This window comes from Adiantum capillus-veneris, chromosome 23, assembly GCF_014529385.1.
Source record: "Adiantum capillus-veneris isolate H3 chromosome 23, ASM1452938v2, whole genome shotgun sequence".
NCBI classification, from domain to species: domain Eukaryota; kingdom Viridiplantae; phylum Streptophyta; class Polypodiopsida; order Polypodiales; family Pteridaceae; genus Adiantum; species Adiantum capillus-veneris.
In genome coordinates this window covers 85022685-85043533 of record NC_140953.1, presented here as the reverse complement: position 1 = coordinate 85043533, position 20849 = coordinate 85022685, and the positions used below count along the sequence as shown (strand labels likewise).

Sequence of the window (20849 nt, the reverse complement as noted above, 5' to 3'; positions counted from 1 at the left end):
ATATTGGGAGGATGCTTCATTGAGAACCTGTCAACAGGTTAAGAGCTATGGAGTGCTTTCTTTCCCTCTCATGTACAGTGTGGTGCTAGGAGTGATGCCCTACACACTACACACCGCTCTCTCTCTCCCCTACGTGCATTTATACGATGCCCCATAAGAGGGCTCTTCATTTGACTAATGTACAGCTGTGTGGGTTCATGGTTTTGTGCTGAGGCAGGAGCCTCCTTGAGCAGGAACAGGGGTAGCTAGCTGCTACTACAAAGCAGGCACCGGTGAGGGTCATAACCTCACCGTACAGGTGCAGATTCAGCGCTGTGTATGCGCAGAAAATTGACTGTTTTTCAGCCATACGGATACCAAAACCCTTGGGAATAGTGCCCCACTTGCAGAGAACAGTTAGGGGATTGTTTGGGGCTGGAAACAGAGCAAACACCAGTAAATACAGCGTGCTGAATTTACTGTTTTTGGGCAGGAATCAGAGGGTTTATGCCAATGGAAGAGAGTTCCAGCAGGAGAATTGGTTTCGGGCAAGTTTTGGGGTTGTTATGTTGCCGAAATTTGACCAAAACAGGTGGTATCTAGCTCTATACAGATAAAGGATTCCCAGGACTCTTCTTTGTAATTTACCTTCTTAAAAAATAAAGAAATACCGAAAGGGGCGCCAATTTTGGGGCCTACAGGTTGTTGGCGTTTGCTCTGAGCATTCTAGCTACCTAGCCGTGTGTGTGCTTAAGTGTTAATTCTTGTCGGAGGTTTCCTTTGCACGTTCTCTCTGTGTGTGTCGAAAGTACAGTAAAGAATTTCGGGTGAAAGCCAAAGCCTACCGCCCCCACGGGCGGGTTTCAAACCCTTCTGATAGGCTAAGTTTATACTTTTGAATATCTTAAATAAAACCTCTCTCTCTCTCTCTCTCTCTCTCTCAAAATTATGACGTGGCATGACCACCTGGACAATCCTAGCAGATTAAAAGTCACGATAAGCTGTTCCCATCTTATGAGTACCGACTGACAGGGCCCATGTCACAAACTAGTGACGTGTCAAACCACTGAAAAACGGAGCCAACCTATAGATCGCGACCGAGGGGCCTAAACCCTAGAAGCAACAGAAGAAGTTCCAACCAACTTAAGGTTCTCGTCCGATGGGGCCTAAAGTAAAGCAGCCCAGACACACACATACAAAAAGCGTAGAAGCTGATGTTGTGGCATCTTGTACAGAATTCGGCATTTTGATCTGGGTTGTTGACATGGCAGATTGTACGAATTTTCGCGTTTTACGTTGGCTGCGGACGCGGTAGAGCTGTACGGATTCCTGCTTTTGCATTAGCAACTTTTGAGAACCTGTTTTTGGGCCAGTTGCTTTTGAGTTTGAAAGATTTTCAGGTAACTGCTTTTTATGGCCAAGGGCCTTGAAATATGAGCCGAGGGCTCATTCTTTGGCATGCTTCAATACGAAGGTGCTGAGGGTGGAGTACCGGTATTGTACTGAGTTCAAGTAACATAAAGAAATACCGAAAGGGGCGCCAAGGTTTGGGGCCAAAACTCTCTGGGGTGGAACTTCGCCACTCCCCATGTCGTCTCTCTTTTAGTTCAGTTGTTATTGAAGTGCTTATAGTTGTTTAGTCTCTTGTTTTCTGTTGGCACGTGGTGCTTGTCTTGTAATAGTGGTGTTAGAGCTTCAAACGTGTGCTTTTCTGAAAGCATACTGGTTCCACCAAAGAGCAGACAGAGCAAACCGGCTCTTCCAAAGTTCAATGGGAATTTTATTTGAAAGAATCCTTGTGTCCCGACCCCGGACTTATTAGTCACTCCCACCCTTACTTCATCGCGCATTGGGCGCACTCCTGTGTTCACCGCTCTGTCTTACATGTCATAAGCCATAAAGAACCCAAGACATGGTTGGCGCTCATGGATTCAACAGAATGCTTGCAATTTTTCCTCGACGAGCTTTGTGACATTCTTTCATAGCATCCTCAGCAAAATCTTTCGATGCTCCAAAGTTTTTCAACAGTTTTTAAATTACATGTTACCCCCTCTGATGCCCAAGGTGGCTAGAAAGTACAAGAGCTTCCAACCGGCCACCTTCCCAACAATCTGTTCCGATCGGGGGAGTCTTCAAGAATATGGTGCAACCATTTGACCTTGACCCTGTGCAACCGCCTTCGCCACCGCTGTTTCCCCCATATGGATACCCTTATTATCCGTACCCAGGATACGTACCTAACCAACAAAAAGATTTCAAGGATGGCGTCACGACATTCAAATTTTTCACTTTTTCTGGGGTGAAAGATCAGTAGAAAGCATTGTAGTTCCTACAACAATTTGACAACATCTATGTTTTGAGAAAATATACAGAAGAATCCAAGATTTCTCGAGCAGCGGAATTTCTTAAAGATAATGCGATGCAGTGGTGGAGTTCAATCGCGACACAACTGCATTCCTGGCAAGCTTTCAAGACAGTATTTGCACGCAGTTATATGACTTCTCTCTTTGAAGTCTTGATTTTGGTAGAGGGGCAACTAAAAAATGCTTGCCATAGAAACCCTAGCAGATTAAAACTTGAAAGTTCTCTACATCTCTCAATAGGTGTCTCTTCTCGAGCTGATAACCTTGGAGGTCCAGTGTGATTGCTATCTCTTGGTACTACCATCGCCGCTAGAGGAACACTGTCTGTCCAAGAGCTGATGGCTCATGCTATCGACATTATGGAAGGAACCTAACCCTAATTTTTGTTGGAGGATGGAAAGTCAGTCTACTTTTTGAGCTCGACTAATGTCGAGATTGCTTTTTAAGTTTAAGTTCTTTTGAGAACTTGTGGTGATCCTGTTTGGAATTTGTTTGAAATGGACGGTATCTGATTTGAACCTGTCTTGGTGTTGATTGGAATTGTTTGACTCTGGTTTTAATATTGGTTTCAATGATTGGTGATTTTGCTCCGGGTGGAGTACTAAGAAATGATGTTTGAGAATGCTTGTTCATACTCATGGCCCGGACCCTTGTCGTTATTTGCAGGGAGGATTATTGAAATGTTTGAAAAGTGTTGTTTTTTGTTTCACTCATGGCCCGGGCCTGGATGGTCATTTATACGGGGAGTATTGAGAAGTCTGAGCAGCGGTTACTCTCAGCACCTCCAAATGACGCAGGCTGCGGTCTGGGAGCGTTTGGTTGTAAATGGCCCTGGCCTGGACCTTTTCAGGTTTTGCGGGAGGAGTGATGAGGGAGTCATTGAATATCTCCCGGCCCAGACCTTGTTAGGTTATGCGGGAGGAGTGTTCATCGGCAACTTTATGTTTCCATGTCTTGTAACATGCATATGGGAGCATTCATGTTGCATTGTGATGTACCAACCATTGAATATTCCTTTTTGGATGAGATACTTTGGGAAGTCAACTACCCAGGATATCAAGAGTTTCTATCTGGAATGAGACTCCTTATTGCATGAGATTCTTTTGGGAAGTAAGTGACCTAGGAAATCAAGAGCTCCGATTTGGAATGAGAAAACTGATTGTCCCTCGGATTGTCTCTCGGAATGCCCCTCGGAAATTTTTGAGCTAACTTGAGTTGTTTTGCAGATATACTGTAATCGAGGACGATTACTTTCTTTCAAGAAGGGGGGATGTCACAAACTGCTTACGTGTCAAACCATTGAAGAAGGGAGCCAACCTATAGATTCCGACCGAGGGGCCTAAACCCTAACAGAAGCAACAGAAGCAACAGAAGCAACAGAAGAAGTTTCAACCAACTTAAGGTTCCCGTTCAATGGGACCTAGAGTAAAGCGGCACACACACACACACACACAAAGCGTGAAGCTGATGGCGTGGCATCGTGAACGGAATTCCACATTTTGCGCTGGCTTACTGACGTGGCAGATTGTACGGATTTCCGCATGTTACATTGGCTGCTGATGTGGCAGAGCTGTACGGATTCTTGCTTTTGCGCTGACAGCTTTTGAGGACCTATTTTTGGGCTAGTTTCTTTTGAGTTTGAAAGATTTTCATGTAATTGCTTTTTATGGCCAAGGGCCTTTAAATATGAGCCAAGGGCTCATTCTTTGGCATGCTTAAATACGAAGGTGCAGAAGGTGGAGTACTGGCATTGTACCGAGTTCAAGTAACATAAAGAAATACCGAAAGGGATGCCAAGGTTTGGGGCCAATACTCTTTGGGATGGAATTTTGCCACTCTCCGTGTTGTCTCTCTTTCAATTCAGTTGTTATTGAAGTGCTTAAAGTTGTTTAGTTTGTTCTTTTCCGTTGGCAGGTGGTGCCCATCTTGTGACAGTCCAAGGGACACAAGACTCAAAGTAAGAGCTCCCGGGCAGGCTGTACGAACGCTGCAAATTACATTGACAGGCTGACGTGGCATTCTGTACTTAATTTCCGCAAATTGCGTTGATAGTGATGACGTGGACAGCATACGGATTTCCGCTTTCATGCTGCTTGGGGCAAATTGCTTCTGAGTTTGAAGATTTTCATGTAACTGCTTTTCTATGGCCAAGGGCCTTTAAATAAGATCCAAGGGCCAGTCTCTACCTCAGTTTGGCCGACGAGCTTACGAGTAGAGAGGACCCGCGGGCATTGTAACTTTGCTCAAGCATTAATATAAAGATAAATATCGAAAGGGACGCCAGTCTTTAGGGCCAATCACTACGGACACAGAACTAGGCCGGGCCGTGTCGACAGTGATTTAAGTGTGAAGTATTTTTAAGTGATTCTCTCATGTGTGTGCCAGATTCTCGACTTGGGGTGCCCAAGTCTGTTACAATAGTATCAGAGCTCATGCGATTTCTCTTCTACCGGGAAATCCGATCCCTTTTTCTGCGACACACATGGATTCTGGTGATGATTCTCGCAAGAATCAAGCAAACCATCCCGGCAATCCTAGAATGGGAGGCAGCACGGAAAATTCAAATGGAACAACAGATAAAGAATACGGGCCACCTCGGCCTATGGAGTATCAGCTAATGCAGATGCAGCGTTAGCAGCAGCTTGACGATTGCGCAAAGCAGATGCTCCTGATTTCAAAGGATCCCCAGTATGCCAAATTTTTGACCTGGCACCCGATTGATGAAGTGCATAGCCAATGACAGAAAGCCATTGATTCCCCACTAAAGCCAGCCCTCAAGAAACCTCCTGTCCCATGGATAATTACTAAAGATGAACTTGACGACGTTGTCGAAAGACGAGTCAACCAACTTTTGGGGGCGAAGAAGGAACCGAAGAGATGCAACAAGGGAGCTGACTACCTTGCTTATTTGAGCCTTCTATCTTCTTTTGTGAATGCAAGAAAACAGAAGAAGCATGTACGCTTCGAAGGATTGTCGAGTTCGTCCCGATCTTGTTTTGACAGTTTGGATAGCTCTTCCTCTTCTGATTCGAGTGACGAGGATAGAAAGAGTAAGAAATGATGAAAGAACCAGAGATTGGGAAAGAACAAGAAGAAGGCCAAAAAAAGTAGACTCGACCATAGATCCCAACACTTTTCTGACAGTGTCGATGAGGATTCATCCTCTTTTGAGAGTTCAGACTCTGAGAACCAGATGTTTTATTTGAAGAGAAAACAATTTACAAAGCAAATCAATATGACTTTCTCGAAGACAAGAATAAGAAGACCAAAGAACTCAAGGAAGGTGGACAAGCAGTTAAATTTAATACCTTTTGAGGGTTTCGAGATGTCCACAGAGCCCTTGCCTTCATTCAACAGTTTGACATAGCTTTTTGTGGAGGGCGCTACTCAGATCACTCAAAGATTAGAGTAAGGGCGGAATCTTATCTGAAAGGAAATGCACGCACATGGTGGTCCACTCTTCTCTTACGAAAAGAAGCACCAACCAAGTGGCTTAAATTCAAGCGACTTTTTATTTCCTCTTGCCTCACTTAAGAGCAGGAGCACAAAGTGATGACAACATGGAATCATCTTCGGATAAGAGCATATTGCCGCACGGTGCCTGAAAAAGGCACACAGAGCACCATCAGAAGATAGGCTAGAGAGTTCCAGAGCAGCCGAAGAACGTGGCCGAAAAGGAAAGATGAAAGTAGGACTGGTACCAGATTGTGTGGGGACCGACCAAGATCAGATGGATGAAAGCACAAAACTTTGCCGTGCTGCATAGGGCAAAGTACGAGATCAAGAAGCCCTCATCTTTTTTGACAGAGGAGCCAAGGCCAACTTCATTTCACGCGAATTGGGGGCTCAACTTGGAATTACGTCCGATAGAATGGGACCACATGCAGAATCTGTTCTAGAGGCACTCAGAAGGAATGTTGCCATTACACCTGTCATTGGCAAACGTCATTTGCATTGTCAGGGGTATTTAGGGCATGAGAACTTTTACATCATGCCTTTGGAAGGGTGTGACGTCCGCCTAGGAATCCCTTGGCTCCACAAGAACAGTGCAATGGTCGATTATAGGGCCAAGAAAGCGACTGAATAATGAGAAAGGCAGAGAAATTGTACTTGATGTAAAATTGAAGGTCGAGGTCTGTCCCACTTGTATCGGCTTTGGCCATTTCCAAATTAATGAGACTCTCAAAGAGAAATTGACTACCGGACTAGTGTTGGCCTTGCCAGACTTACAAAAGCCATTTGAAGTTTATTGTGATGCTTGTGGTCGTAGTTTGGGAGCAGTTTTGATCAAGAAGGCCATGTCATTGCTTACGAGAGGAGGATGTTTTCACGCTCAAAGATGATAGCACAAATTTATGAGAAAGAGCTATTGGCAGTTATCCATGCTCTTACACAATGGCGACACTATTTACTTGGAGCTGATTTTACAGTCTTTACGGATCATTAGAGTTTGCGCTATTTCTTGTCGTAGAAACAGCTTTCAGAAAAGCAGAGGAGGTGGGCTAACATCTTGTCACAGTCCCATTTCCAGATAGTCAGTGTACAGGGACATAAGAACTTAGTGGCATATGTGTTGTCTCGGAAGCCCTTAATTTTGGCTATTTCCGCCATCCACCATTGATGTTTTGAGGACATGGTAGATCAGTATGCAATAGATCGTGACTTTGCAAACATCTTTAGTCGGATTCAGAGTGGGGAGACAGTTACAGGCTATTCTATACAGGACGATTACTTGATGCGGAAAACGATGATGTGTGTTACTCACAGAGTGCCACTGTCCACCCTTTTCACGCCACTGCGGCATAGATATCACCTTGAAGGATGTTGAGCGTTACTTCTTTTGGATGAGGCTCAAAAAGGACGTGGACGACTTTGTTCGCAGTTGCTTAGTATGCCAAAAGGTCAAGTTTGACAAGCATAAGACACTAGGACTTCTACAACATTTACCCATTTCCGCCCGCCCCTGGAAAGCATTGCTATGGATTTCTTTTTTGATCTTCCCAAGATTCAAAGTGGGCACGATGGCATTTGGACAGTCATTCACAGATTTAGCTCACTTTATTCCGGTAAAGAAGACGGTCAAGCCTGATCGTTTGGTGAGACTAATCATTTCACAGATTTTTTGGTTGCACGGCATGCCTGAGTCTATAGTGTCGGACAAAGATCCCCGATTCACGAGTTTGTTTTGGAGGGCAATCTGGGAGAACATTAGCACATGGTTGCAGTTCTCATCCTCATTTCACACACAGACAGATGGGCAATTTGAGATAGCCAATTCAGTGGTTTTGGATTTATTGAAGTCTTACATTTTGGATCAAAAGACTCAATGGGAAAAGTACTTGCCTTTGGTGGAATTTGCTTACGACAACACGGTTCACTCTTCGACGGGGAAGGCGCCATTTGAGGTAATCGAAGGCGCTAAGAAAGTTCCGCCCTTTTTAAGCACCAAAGACAAGAATTTTGAAGCCGATCAGTACACGAGGGATTTGGACACTGCTTTTGCCAAGGTTCCCGAGGCTCTAGAGAAGTCTCAAGCACGGTAGAAGGCAGTAGAGAAACATAGACGCAACTTGAAGTTGAAGGAAGATGACTGAACTCTCTACGCTTTGAGAAGGCACGCCTAAGGAAACAAAAGGGAAAGGAACGGCTTTTTCCAAAGCTTAGCATGAGGTATTCTGGCCCTTTCCAGATTCAAGAAAAGTTAAATGATGTATCCTTCCGACTCAAGTTGCCAGACATTTGGAAGATTCACAATGCTTTTCATGTGAGTCTTTTGAAACCTTTTAAGGGTGAGGTGCGAAGAGAGCGAGGAGATACTCACTCCAAAACAGATACTTGCTCACAAAGAAAGGAAAGTGAAAGGTAAAGTGATTTGGCGGTTCATAGTGAAATTCAAGAACTATCCTTGGATGCGAAGTGGATGGAGGAGGACCTAGCAGATTCTCCTTTGTTATTTGGAACTTTACCTTGAGGCCTTCAGTGTAGCTGCGTCTATTCCGAGAGATCCCTCAGATCAACAGGGTTGAATATGCTGCAGACGGACTCCGCTTCTTTGCCACAGATTACCTAGATGGAATGAAGTTATTGATTTTCCTTTGGATTTTAGGAATACCGATATGCTGACAGTATTCTACTGCATGACTTTACTAATAAGGAACTTTCAAATGGGAATTTCGGAATTTGAATTTGATTGATGTGTACTCTCTCATGTGATTTTGTTTGAGTGCAAGATTGAAAAGCGAATTGACTGCATCATTTTGGTCTTGCGATTCTATAGACATGATCGCAATAAGAATTAGTTAATCCGACATCAGTGAGGTACGGTGTGGATCTAGATGCGATTGCTAAATATGTTGCTAGGAATCATGGTCTTAGATCTGGATGGAATTTTAGCTATTTGATTTTGAAAGGGTGGTGGTAATGCGTGTGCTAGTCTCCACCCAACCGTGCTATCTTATAGCCTCCCCCTAGCGTACACACTATCCGGCCGTGCCGGTGGCCTTGGCCGTAGGACCCATGTCCTTACATTCCCCCCCCTTGGAGAATCGTTTTCATCTTCGAAAATCAACATAGAAATACGTTTCTCAAGTGCGGAGATATTCTCCCATGTAGAACCTTCGTGAGTTCTATCTAGCCATTTTACCAACACCCGTCGTCTGACATGATGTCTGGTGCGAAGCTCATGAGAATCCAAAATCTTTTCGGGCTCATGAGGAATGCTTGGCGGTTTGATAAGGTCAACTAACACACCTATGTCAATGACATTATCATTTTGTCTTAGCTGTTTTCGTAAACGGCTAACATGAAAAACAGGATAAGCTCGATGAGTGCTTTGGAAGAGCTAACTTATAGGCCACTTAACCTATACGTTTGAGAATGGTAAACGGTCCACAATAGCGTGGTGAAAGTTTAACAGCTTTTTCTGTCTTCAGACTTTCTGAATGCTTCGGAACTTTGAGAAAAACCTTGTCTCCTTCTTCGAAAGTAGCAAGACGACGATGCTCATCTGTGTACTTCTTATATCGATCTTGAGCTTGCTTAACATTCTGTCGAGCAACTTGAAGCATGTCAAAATGGTATTGGAGAAAATCCTTCGCTTCTTGTATCTTCTCCTTAGCCAACCCCACCGTAACAGGTGATCTAGGTTGAAATCCATATAAAAGCATAAATGGACTAAACCCTATAGTCACATGCTTTGAACTATCATAAGCGAATTCCAATATAGGTAAGTAGTCTTCCCAATTGGTTTGCTTCTTGCTAACGTACGCTCGTAGCATATCCTCTAGCACTTGATCTTTCGGTTTGACCATCCGTTTCTGGATGATCAGCCGTACTTAGATTAAGTTTAGTTTCCAACTTTTGGAACACAGCTCTCCAAAAGTGATTACCGAAATTTCGATCTCTGTCACTAATGATACTAGGTGGAAGACCGTAGACTTTATATATATATGCTCTACAAATAGCCATGCTAATTCCGGTGTCTTAACCGTAGACTTAGTGGGAATGAATCGACCCATCTTTGTTAGACATTCTACAATTACCCATATGGCATCATGGCTGAGGGCCGGAATGCGGATCTGTCAGGGGGTGGCCTCTACACCTCCTTGCCGATCCTCCTCAATGGCAATGGGGCAGACAAATCCGCCAAAACGATAGGGGGCACCACCTAGCTTGTGTGCGGCTAGGACGCAAGAGAGTAAGTAGGTAACACACTATGCAATGGACCATATGGAATGCTTCTTGTCATGAGAGAGAGAGAGGGAGAGCATTCTACCAAAACCCTAAATAAAAACATCACTCACTAATCCCCAAGACCATGGGAGAAGAAGATAGTGGAACCATGTTGACCATTTGCATGAGCTTGAACTCACACATAAACAAATAGAGAGAGAGAGAGAGAGAGAGAGAGAGAGAGAGAGAGAGAGAGAGAGAGAGAGAGAGAGAGAGAGAGAGAGAGAGAGAGAGAGTTATGGGGCTGCGTTTTAGGTATTGTATACTTATTCCATCACGAGAGAGTGATGGAGAGGGAGTTTTAGGGCTAGGAGTTCACATACCACCAAGTGATAAGCAATACATCATGCACAATAAGTAAGAGTAAGAACCACGAGAGAGATTTTTGGAAATATGGCATAAGGAAACCATGTAACTATCAACACAAGACCATACTTACAATAGAGAGACTTAATGGGCAGCCATGGATAAGTGTAGGCATGAAGCTCAAGCACCAAGGCTTAAGAGGTGGTGTGTGTAGCGTAACCCTCTAGCAACTTATTTGTGTGTAGAAGAGGACTCTTTATATAGGAGAGACGAAGCTTGATTAAGATGGAGTTAATTGCTAATTGCAATTAACTTTTTCAAAGCGGATGGTGCAGTGATGATGAAGCTCCTCCCCACCACTTTGGTTTTTTTCATGATGGCCAAGTGGTGACTAGGCCTAAAAGATGCCTCTAACCATGTGAGTGGCCACTTTAGCTAGAGGCCAAATGATGTGGTAAGTGAGGTATAATGATGTACAAAGGTGAGAGAAAGAGCGGTTTTTACAAGGTTGGGTGAGAGAGTTGAGGGTAAAGTGGTTGTGTGTGTGTGGAAGCAAGGAAAACATGGTAGGCAAATTTGTCACTGTGAGCTGTCAACAGGGTCCCACCATTTTGGACATAGCTCCTCGCTCCTTGCTCCAAAAAATAAAATAAAAATACTGGCAAACAGATGAGCTCACGAGCTACAACTTTCATTCAAGCCACTTTGACAAACTCGGTGTGGAGCTATGTGCTAAAATTCGAGCCAATAAACATGTATTTTCCACATCCCAAAAGTCTTTTTGGTGGACCATATGACCTTACCTTTCCTCATGCTTCCAAAGATGACTCATTGATGCCTTGTGTGAGCATGATGTATACCCATGACTCACCTTGCAACCATCCAAGAGAAGATAATGATAGAGATATGTAAATATAATGAAAATAGAAAATAAGAAATAACAAATAGAAAAATGAAGGGAAAATAATTAGTGATGAGATAATAAATAGTAAAAATATTAGAAAAATAGGTAATGATATGGAAAGTGTTCCTCACTTTTGTTAAGATAAATATGATGGGTTTTATCTATTTTTGAAAGATAAAAGAGAAAAAACAAGCCAAATCTGAGCCAAATATGTCGGAGCTCAAATATGATGAGCTGTCCTCTGAACCAACCTTATCATTGATTCCATCAACATATGGCTGGGAAAGACGACAATGGTAGGCCTTCAATCGCCAGCCATTTACTGGGATCTGATGTACTTTACCATCTAAGTCACGTAGCTGGTAAGTGCCATTTGAGAACCTCTGTATCACTACAAAAGGGCCCTCCCACTTAAGTAAGAACTTACCATCCTTTCGGCGATCAAAGCGATTGTCGTATCTGAGCACTAAAGATCCTTCCTTGATGTCTTTCTTGACAAGGTTGCAATTGAACCTCCTTCGCTTCCTATCTGCCTGAGCCGCATAGTATTTCACTGCCGACTCTCGATCTAGCCCTACCCTCTCCAAATCAATGATTCTTCTCTCCACCTGCTTCTCTTGACTATCTTCTTGATGTGCCTTTAGAGCTCGGAGGCTTGCTAGCTCCACTTCTATAGGTAGTAGTGCCTCTTGCCCGTAAACCAAGTGAAAGGGTGTATACCCCAAGGATGTTTTAAAGGATGTTCTATAAGCCCAAAGTGCTGCATCTAAGTGTTTGTCCCATGCCTTAGGATGTAAATGCACCTGCTTAGTGATGATTTTACATATAAGACCGTTTACGTTCTCCACAAGAACATTGCATCGAGGATAGTATGGTGTTGAGTGCCTGCGCTTGATTTTCAACTTGCTCATCAATTGCCCGACTAAATCAGCTCGAAATCCTGGTCCCCTATCGGAGAGAATCTCCAAAGGTGTGCCAAAACGGTAAATAATGCACTTAAATATAAAATCACTCACGTCCTTGGCTGTGATGCGCTTTGTGGGTCGAGCTTCTGCCCATCTGGTCATATACTCCACCCCCATAATGATGTACTCCTTTCCTGATTGAGTGCAAGGTAGTGGCCCTATTGCATCTATTCCCCATTTTTCAAAAGGCCCGTAAGTTTTAATTGGGTGCTGATTTTCATGAGCAAGACGCCTTGGTCCGGCTTTTTGGCAAACCTCGCATGTGCGGCACCAGTGTTGTACATCTCGATGGAGGCTAGGCCATATAAACCTTGCTTGTAAGATCTTCCTGCTAGTGATCTCTTGTGCAAAGTGGCCACCACACACTCCTTCATGACAGCTAAACAAAATATCCTTGATCTCTTGGGATGAGGGAACTCTCCTCATGACAGCATCTTTCCCCTTACAATACAAGTCCTCACTTATCAAACTATATCTAGTAGCCTTTTTTATCAGCCACTTGCATTTTACTCATACCAGAGGGTGCTTCACAATGCTCAAGAAAGTAAAGTAAATCATGCAGTTCCTCCTTTCCCTGGTATAAAGGACTTTTCACAAGGACAACACCTACCATGAGAGTTTGTAGTTCTTCAACTGCTAAGGCATCTGCTTCTCGATTTTGATCTCGAGGTACAAAGTGAACTCGAACTTCTTTAAAACCCTTCAACAAGGCCTTTTGCTTCCCTCATCTTAATAGGCAATTTGTCATTTTTACAGGCCCATATGCCAACCATTTGCTTAACAATCAACATGGAGTCACCAAAAACGTTTAGCTTTGTGATGCCTTGAGAAACACAACATTGTAACCCTAAAACAAGGGCATGGTACTCTGCCTCATTGTTAGAATGAACCTGTTCTAGGTTAAACCCTTCTGCAAAAATCTTCTCCTTTTCTGGACCTAGTATCACTATACCTGCTGATGCCTTGTCTTTTGTTCTCTTGTAAGCTCCATCAAAATATAGACTGTGTGTCCCTAATAGAATTTCAGGCTCCGGGATAGGTGGTACCTTACTAGGTGCCTCTTTCTTGATCTTCTCATAACACCTTTGTGTGAGGACTTCTGTCAAACAAGCACGGGTGGAATCCTCTACCTATAGTGTGTAGTCAAACTCTTGAAGCTGCACCACCCACTTTGCTATTCTTTGAGACAATTCCATGTGTTGTAGGGCATATGGAAAGACCTCAATTGTGATCACCACAAATTGTCTCGGAAGCAACTTAAGAGCTAGCACCAATTGCTCAGTTGCGCTGAAACCCTTTTCAGCAGCTGTCATCATTCTACTAGAGAAGTAAACTGGTCTCATGAGAGACGTCTTTGGGTCTTTTTGTATCAAGACAGCTCCTAGAGCTTCTGGGCCTACACTAGGATTCACATAGAATAATTTACCCCATGTGGGCTGCAGGATGACAGGCAATGAACTCAAAATGGTTTTAACTTCTTGAAAGCACCTCTCACCCTTCTCACTCCATGACAATGTAGTGTGTTTAGTGAGCTGTTGCAAATGATAGATTGCCTGAGAAAGGAGATATATGAATCGTCCCATGTAGCGAATCTTTTGAATGAAGGAGACTAGCTGCTTCACGTTTGAAGGAGTAGGTAAGGCTAACAATGTCTTTACCTTTTCAGGGTCAGCCTCAATACCATCTTGAGACACAACATGGCCTAGTAGAGTGACCTTACTCTCACCTATATGACACTTGTCTTTATTTAACTGCCCACCCAATTGGGCCAGACGGGTGTAGCCCTCATTAACCTTGGAAAGATGCACTTCCCTAGAGCTGTAAATGCAAAAATGATTTACCAAAGTAGGGTTGAAACACCAAGTTCATAAACCTTTAGAAAGTAGCTGGGGCATTAGTCAAGCCAAAAAGGCATAACTCTGTAAGCAAAACACCCCCAGGGCGTTATGAAGGTAGTCTTCCTTTGATCTTCATCTGCAATTTTGATCTGGAAGTAGCCTGAGTACCCGTCACACACTGTGTACCTTTCATGACCAGCCACTTCATTTAGTATCTCATCTTGGAAAGGCAAAGGAAAATGGTCCCTTTTTGTGGCTGCATTTAGAGGCTTGTAATCAACACACACCTTCTACTTCCCATTTTTCTTTGGTGTTACCACAACTGGGGACACCCACTCGGAATCTTCCACTGGGTAGATAAATCCTACATTGAGTAATCTTTTCACTTCCTTTAAGAGCGCATCTTGTTGCACTAGCCCTAATCTCCTAAGCCTTTGCACAACTGGCTTGGCACCTTCTTTCAATTGGATATAGTGTTGAGTCACTGTTACTCCCTTAATGTGTTCATAATCAGTTATGAAGAGACTAGCATGCTTCTTTAGTACTTGCAAATAGGGTCCTTTTTCTTCTTTTGGTAGGTCTTTAGCTAACATCTCTTCTAGGCCTGTGACTTCCTCCTTGTTTAGAGTCTTGACTACCCTCTCCTTCAGGGTCTTGTAGTACTATACCCATTACCTCCAAAGAACTAGCATCCTCCTCAGATGACTCACCCTCAGACGAAGAGTAGTTGCTTGTGCTCCATTCGTCCACCGAAGTCTCCATATCCAGGTCTTGTTGTCTATCCTGATTCATGTCATACACAATTTTTTGTTGCTTACCACCGGCCTTATGACTTGGGCGCAACTCAAGGGAACCTGTCTCCCAATCCTGCCTGGCCTTCATAGCCATAAGCCAAGGTCTTCCAAGAATTAACGGGTAGCCCTCCCCCTTAGTTGGGATCACATAAGCATCAATTGAGACTGCCACACCAAAAGCTGAAACCTTCACTCCATTAACCTTTCCCACACAAGCCACCCTTTCCTTATTTGCCATCTTAGCTTGTAGAGAAGTGTGCTCGTTTACTTCCAAACCCAACCTGTGCATCAATTTCTCTGTCATAACACAAATCTCGGCTCCACCATCCACATACACATTGGATACTCGCTAACTCTTAATCTCTGCATCAATGACTGGCACAATATCCTTCATGTCTCTTGCACTAATGGTCCCAACTGACTTTGCCTTATCCCTCCTAGTGCTAACCATCTTAGACCAGGTTCTACGCTTCTTTGGGTAAAGGTGGAGGAGTTGCTGCCATGAGATCTTTGGTCCTTGCTTACTCACATCTGCTATGAGGTCATAGGGTGTGGATCCCACCCCAAGTGGAAAGTCTACTCCTATGTGCCTCCTTGACCTACTATTCCTTTTCTTGTCGCCCATCACTTGGGAGGAACCCTCATTCCCTTTATTCGGCTCTGAAGCTTCCATTTTATCAGTTCTTTGTCTCCTAACTCTCTTTATTGGCATGGCAACAGCTTCCTCCATTTTTTCTTTCCCTTTATCCTTACCATTGTCAAGACTTATGACAGAGACAACCATATCCTCCCCACCTGATCGTAGTGGAGGGATCTCTGCTGGTGTTTGTGGTGGTGGAGGAGGGGGTCTCAATATTTGAATCGGTGGAGCCACATGTGCATTTTGTCCATTTGGCGGCCTTGCTCGAGGAGGGGTGACTTGTTGGCGGAGAGGTCTTTGATTACTATTTCCTTGATAGCGTCGTGGGTGAGGGCAATAATACATGCCGTGACCTACCTCTCCACAATTGTAGCAAACGTACTCACGGGTTTGCCTTTGTCCTTCTTGTCTATTTCGTTCATTTCCTGGCTGGGGAGCCCTTACACCTTGAACCAAATTGATGGACAGACTCTCCAGTTGATTGGTGATTTGTTGAAGCAGCTCTTGTTGAGAGGACTCTTGGTCTGTTGCTCCTGTTCCTGCTACTACCCTTGCCGTAGGTTGAGCTAGCGATGGAGGCTCCATTCCTGCTTGTAACTGAGCTTGGAACTTTAATTTTCTATCCTTCTCCCTTGCATAATTCATAGCTTTCTCAAAGGTGTCTAGGAATTTACCTTTTACCTTTTCTCGAAGGATGGGGTAAAGCCCTGCTAGGAAACAGTCCTTCTTTAGGCACTCTGGCGCCCTTTCCCCTTCACCTAGTGATGCACACCACTTCTCCCACAGGTTGGAAAACTTCTCTGGGGTGATGTTTGGCGTAGCTCTAACAGTTGTCTCCATATCTCCTCTGGAGACTCATGATGGCGAAATTCTTCAATGAAGGCCGTTTTTAAGGCTTCCCAGTCTCTTCTTTCTTCGGGCGCCAAAGTTTGATACCATACTTTAGCACCTTCTCTTAAGACTAGTGGAAAGGCTCTTAGCTTTGTGGCCTCATCATCCCTTCCTGACACTAAAAATGCCATTTATAAATTATCCAAAAAGTCTGAAGCAACCCTTTTAGGCTTATCATAAAAATTAGGGAAGGCCATAGTGTATTACACAAACAGCTCCAATTTATTGAAAGTAGAGTAGGATAAGTACAATTTGGAGCTTTACCATAGCTAGCTCAAAATAGGATGAATATTGACACATCAAAAGAGTGGTGATAATCTAGTAAGGGTAGAATGACCGGATGAGGAGAGCGCAATATTTCCCCAAGTCTTTCAGCTCCAAACAACAAGGCTATTCTTTGCTGATAGAATAATTTCCTATCAATACATATATTAACCGCATATAACGCACAAAATGGAAAGGAAACATCCGTGGATTATTATTGTCATTATTGGTTTCCATTACCCACACAAATACACTAGCTTAGTTGCACAATCTTTGGACCAGTGAGCCTGGTCGGCCACAGAAGGTCGGCACCTCGATAAATCAAGCTCTTCTCCTCATTCTTTTTGGTTGGCGACGATCACGAACAAGGCAAGGAGAGGGACTTACTTCTTGAATGTTGATGACACTACAGCCAAGCAACAACATCTCGATGAAAGCTTTCAGGGCCTCTAGAGCCTCCTCCTCCTCATCTGTCCTCCAATTTGTAAACTTCTCACACCACTCGTCCATGTTGAAAATTGCACAACTTCATTGTTTGTGAACTGAAGGTCTATGTAGCCCTCCTCAGTGGGGGCACCAAAATGAGGTCCGGAATGCGGAGCCGTCAGGGGGTGGCCTCTACACCTCCTTGCCGATCCTTCTCAATGGCAATGGGACACACAAATCCGCCAAAACGATAGGGGGCACCACCTAGCTTGTGTGCCGCTATGATGCAAGAGAGTGAGTAGGTAACACACTATGCAATGGACCATATGGAATGCTTCTTGTCATGAGAGAGAGAGAGGGAGAGCATTCTACCAAAACCCAAAATAAAAACATCACTCACTAATCCCCAAGACCATGGGAGAAGAAGAGAGTGGAACCTTTTGACCATTTGCATCACCTTGAACATACACATAAACAAATATATATATATATATATATATATATATATATATATATATATAGAGAGAGAGAGAGAGAGAGAGAGAGAGAGAGAGAGAGAGAGAGAGAGAGAGAGAGAGTTATCGGGCTGCGTTTTAGGTATTGTATACTTATTCCATGACGAGAGAGTGATGGAGAGGGAGTTTTAGGGCTAGGAGTTCACATACCACCAAGTGATAAGCAATACATCATTCACAATAAGTAAGAGTAAGAACCACGAGATAGATTTGTGGAAGTATGGCATAAGGAAACCATGTAACTATCAACACAAGACCATACTTACAATAGAGAGACTTAATGGGCAGCCATGGATAAGTGTAGGCATGAAGCTCAAGTACCAAGCCTTAAGAGGTGGTTTGTGTAGCGTAACCCTCTAGTAACTTGTTACCCTATTGTGTTGTATCTTTTGTGTGTAGAAGAGGACTTTTTATATAGAAGAGGGGAAGCTTGATTAAGATGGAGTTAATTGCTAATTGCAATTAACTTTTTCAAATCGGATGGTGCAGTGATGATGAAGCTCCTCCCCACCACTTTGGTTTTTTCATGATGGCCAAGTGGTGACTAGGCCTAAAAGATGTCTCTAACCATGTGAGTGGCCACTCTAGCTAGAGGCCAAATGATGTGGTAAGTGAGGTATAATGATGTACAAAGGTGAGAGAAAGAGGGGTTTTTACAGGCTGGGTGAGAGAGAGTTGAGGATAAAGTGGTTGTGTGTGTGTGGAAGCAAGGAAAACATGGTAGGCAAATTTGTCACTGTGAGCTGTCAACAGGGTCCCACCATTTTGGACATAGCTCCTCGCTCCTTGCTCCAAAAAATAAAATAAAAATACTGGCAAACAGATGAGCTCACGAGCTACAACTTTCATTCAAGCCACTTTGACAAACTCGGTGTGGAGCTATGTGCTAAAATTCGAGCCAATAAACATGTATTTTCCACATCCCAAAAGTCTTTTTGGTGGACCATATGACCTTACCTTTCCTCATGCTTCCAAAGATGACTCATTGATGCCTTGTGTGAGCATGATGTATACCCATGACTCACCTTGCAACCATCCAAGAGAAGATAATGATAGAGATATGTAAATATAATGAAAATAGAAAATAAGAAATAACAAATAGAAAAATGAAGGGAAAATAATTAGTGATGAGATAATAAATAGTAAAAATATTAGAAAAATAGGTAATGATATGGAAAGTGTTCCTCACTTTTGTTAAGATAAATATGATGGGTTTTATCTATTTTTGAAAGATAAAAGAGAAAAAACAAGCCAAATCTACTAGTAGGAAAAAAATGCTAAAAATAGAAATGCTAGAGGTGGTTCATAGACTAAAAGTATTTGGCTTCTTTGGAGAGGATACACATGAGAAATACCGAGTGGGAGTGAGAGTTGATATTGACAATGGATGGGGTATGGCTTTCAAGGGCCTAGGAGACCAATTCTTTGTCATGGGTGGATACAATCATTCTTCGAAAAGGGCTAAAAAATAAACAGGATGCAGCAGTCAAAGGGAAGCTACATGACAAAGGAAAGGGTCATGATCGAAGTCCAAGATTTAACGTTCGCATATCAAAGGCTTTTATCTACTGTTCAATTGCTTCGAGATTGCAGGTGAGTAATGCACCCCACAAAACACTATATTACAACACCTTCTATAGTTAGAGACATGAATACCTCTAGCTTTTGGGGGAGCGCTAATGATGGTGGCTTTTTGCATGCACCCCCACTCGGTATTTTTCATGTCTATCCTCTCCAAAGAAGCCAAATGCTTTTAGTGTATGAACCACCTTTAGCATTTCTATCTTAAGCATTTTTTTTCTACTAGTAGATTTGGCTTGTTTTTCCTTTTTTATCTTTCAAAAATAAATAAAATCCATCATATTTATCTTAATAAAAGTGAGGAACACTTTCCACATCATTACCTATTTTTTCTAATATTTTTACTATTTATTATCTTATCACTAATTATTTTCACTTCATTTTGCTATATGTTACTTCCTATTTTCGATTTTCATTATATTTGCATATCTCTATCATTATCTTCTCTTGGATAGTTGCGAGGTGAGTCATGGGTATACATCATGCTCACACAAGGCATCAATGAGTCATCTTTGAAAGCATGAAGAAAGGTAAGGTCATATGGTCCACCAAAAAGACTTTTGGGATGTGGAAAATACATGTTTATTGGCTTGAATTTTAGCATGTAGGTCCACACCGAATTTTTCAAAGTGGCGTGAATGAAAGTTGTAGCTCGTGAGCTCATCTCTTTGCTAGTATTTTTATTTTATTTTTTGGAGCTCTGAGCGAGGAGCTATGTCCAAAGATGTGGGACCCGTTGACAGCTCACAGTGACAAATTTGCCTACCCTGCTTTTCCCTGCTTCCACACACACACACAACCACTTTACCCTCAACTCTCTCTCACCCAACCTTGTAAAAACCCCTCTTTCTCTCACTTTTGTACATCATTATATCTCACTTACCACATCATTTGGCCTCTAGCTAGAGTGGCCGCTCACATGGTTAGAGGCATCTTTTAGACATAGTCACCATCTTTTAGGCATCCGCTTTGAAAAAGTTAATTGCAATTAGCAATTAACTCCATTTGAATCAAGCTTCCCCTCTTCTATATAAAGAGTCCTCTTCTACACACAAAGGATACATCACAATAGGGTAACAAGTTGCCAAACGGCTACGCTACACACACCACCTCTTAAGCCTTGGTGCTTGAGCTTCATGTCTACACTTGGAGTATCCATGGTTGCCCATTAAGTCTATCTATTGTAAGGATGGCTTGTGTTGATAGTTACATGGTTTCCTTATGCCATATTTCGACAAATCTCTCTTGTGGTTCTTACTCTTACTTATTGTGCATGATGGTATGTGAAATCCTAGCCCTAAAACTCCCTCTCCATCACTCTCTCATGATGGAATAAGTATATAATACCTAAAACGCGGCTCCATAACTCTCTCTCTCTCTCTCTCTCTCTCTGTCTCTCGCTATTTGTTTATGTGTGTGTTGAAGGTCATGCAAATGGTCAAGATGGTTCCACTCTCTTTTTCTTCCATGTTCTTGGGGATTAGCGAGTGATGTTTTTATTTAGGGTTTTGGTAGAATGCTCTCCCTCTCTCTCTCTCTCTCTCTCATGACAAGAAGCATTCCATATGGTCCATTGCATGGTGTGTTACCTACTCACTCTCATGCGTCCTAGCCGCACACAAGCTAGGTGGTGCCCCCTATCGTTTTGGCGG

General features: G+C 43.1%; 1 protein-coding gene and 1 pseudogene across 1 annotated transcript in view; one reads left to right on the top strand and one right to left on the bottom strand.

The window, feature by feature from the left end:
* The window catches only part of ECH2 (enoyl-CoA hydratase 2), a 206496-nt gene that overhangs the window by 135659 nt on the left and 49988 nt on the right, over positions 1-20849 (top strand). The gene's annotated exons all lie outside the window — the stretch shown is intronic.
* On the bottom strand, positions 14669-16608 carry LOC147428096 (uncharacterized; annotated as a pseudogene).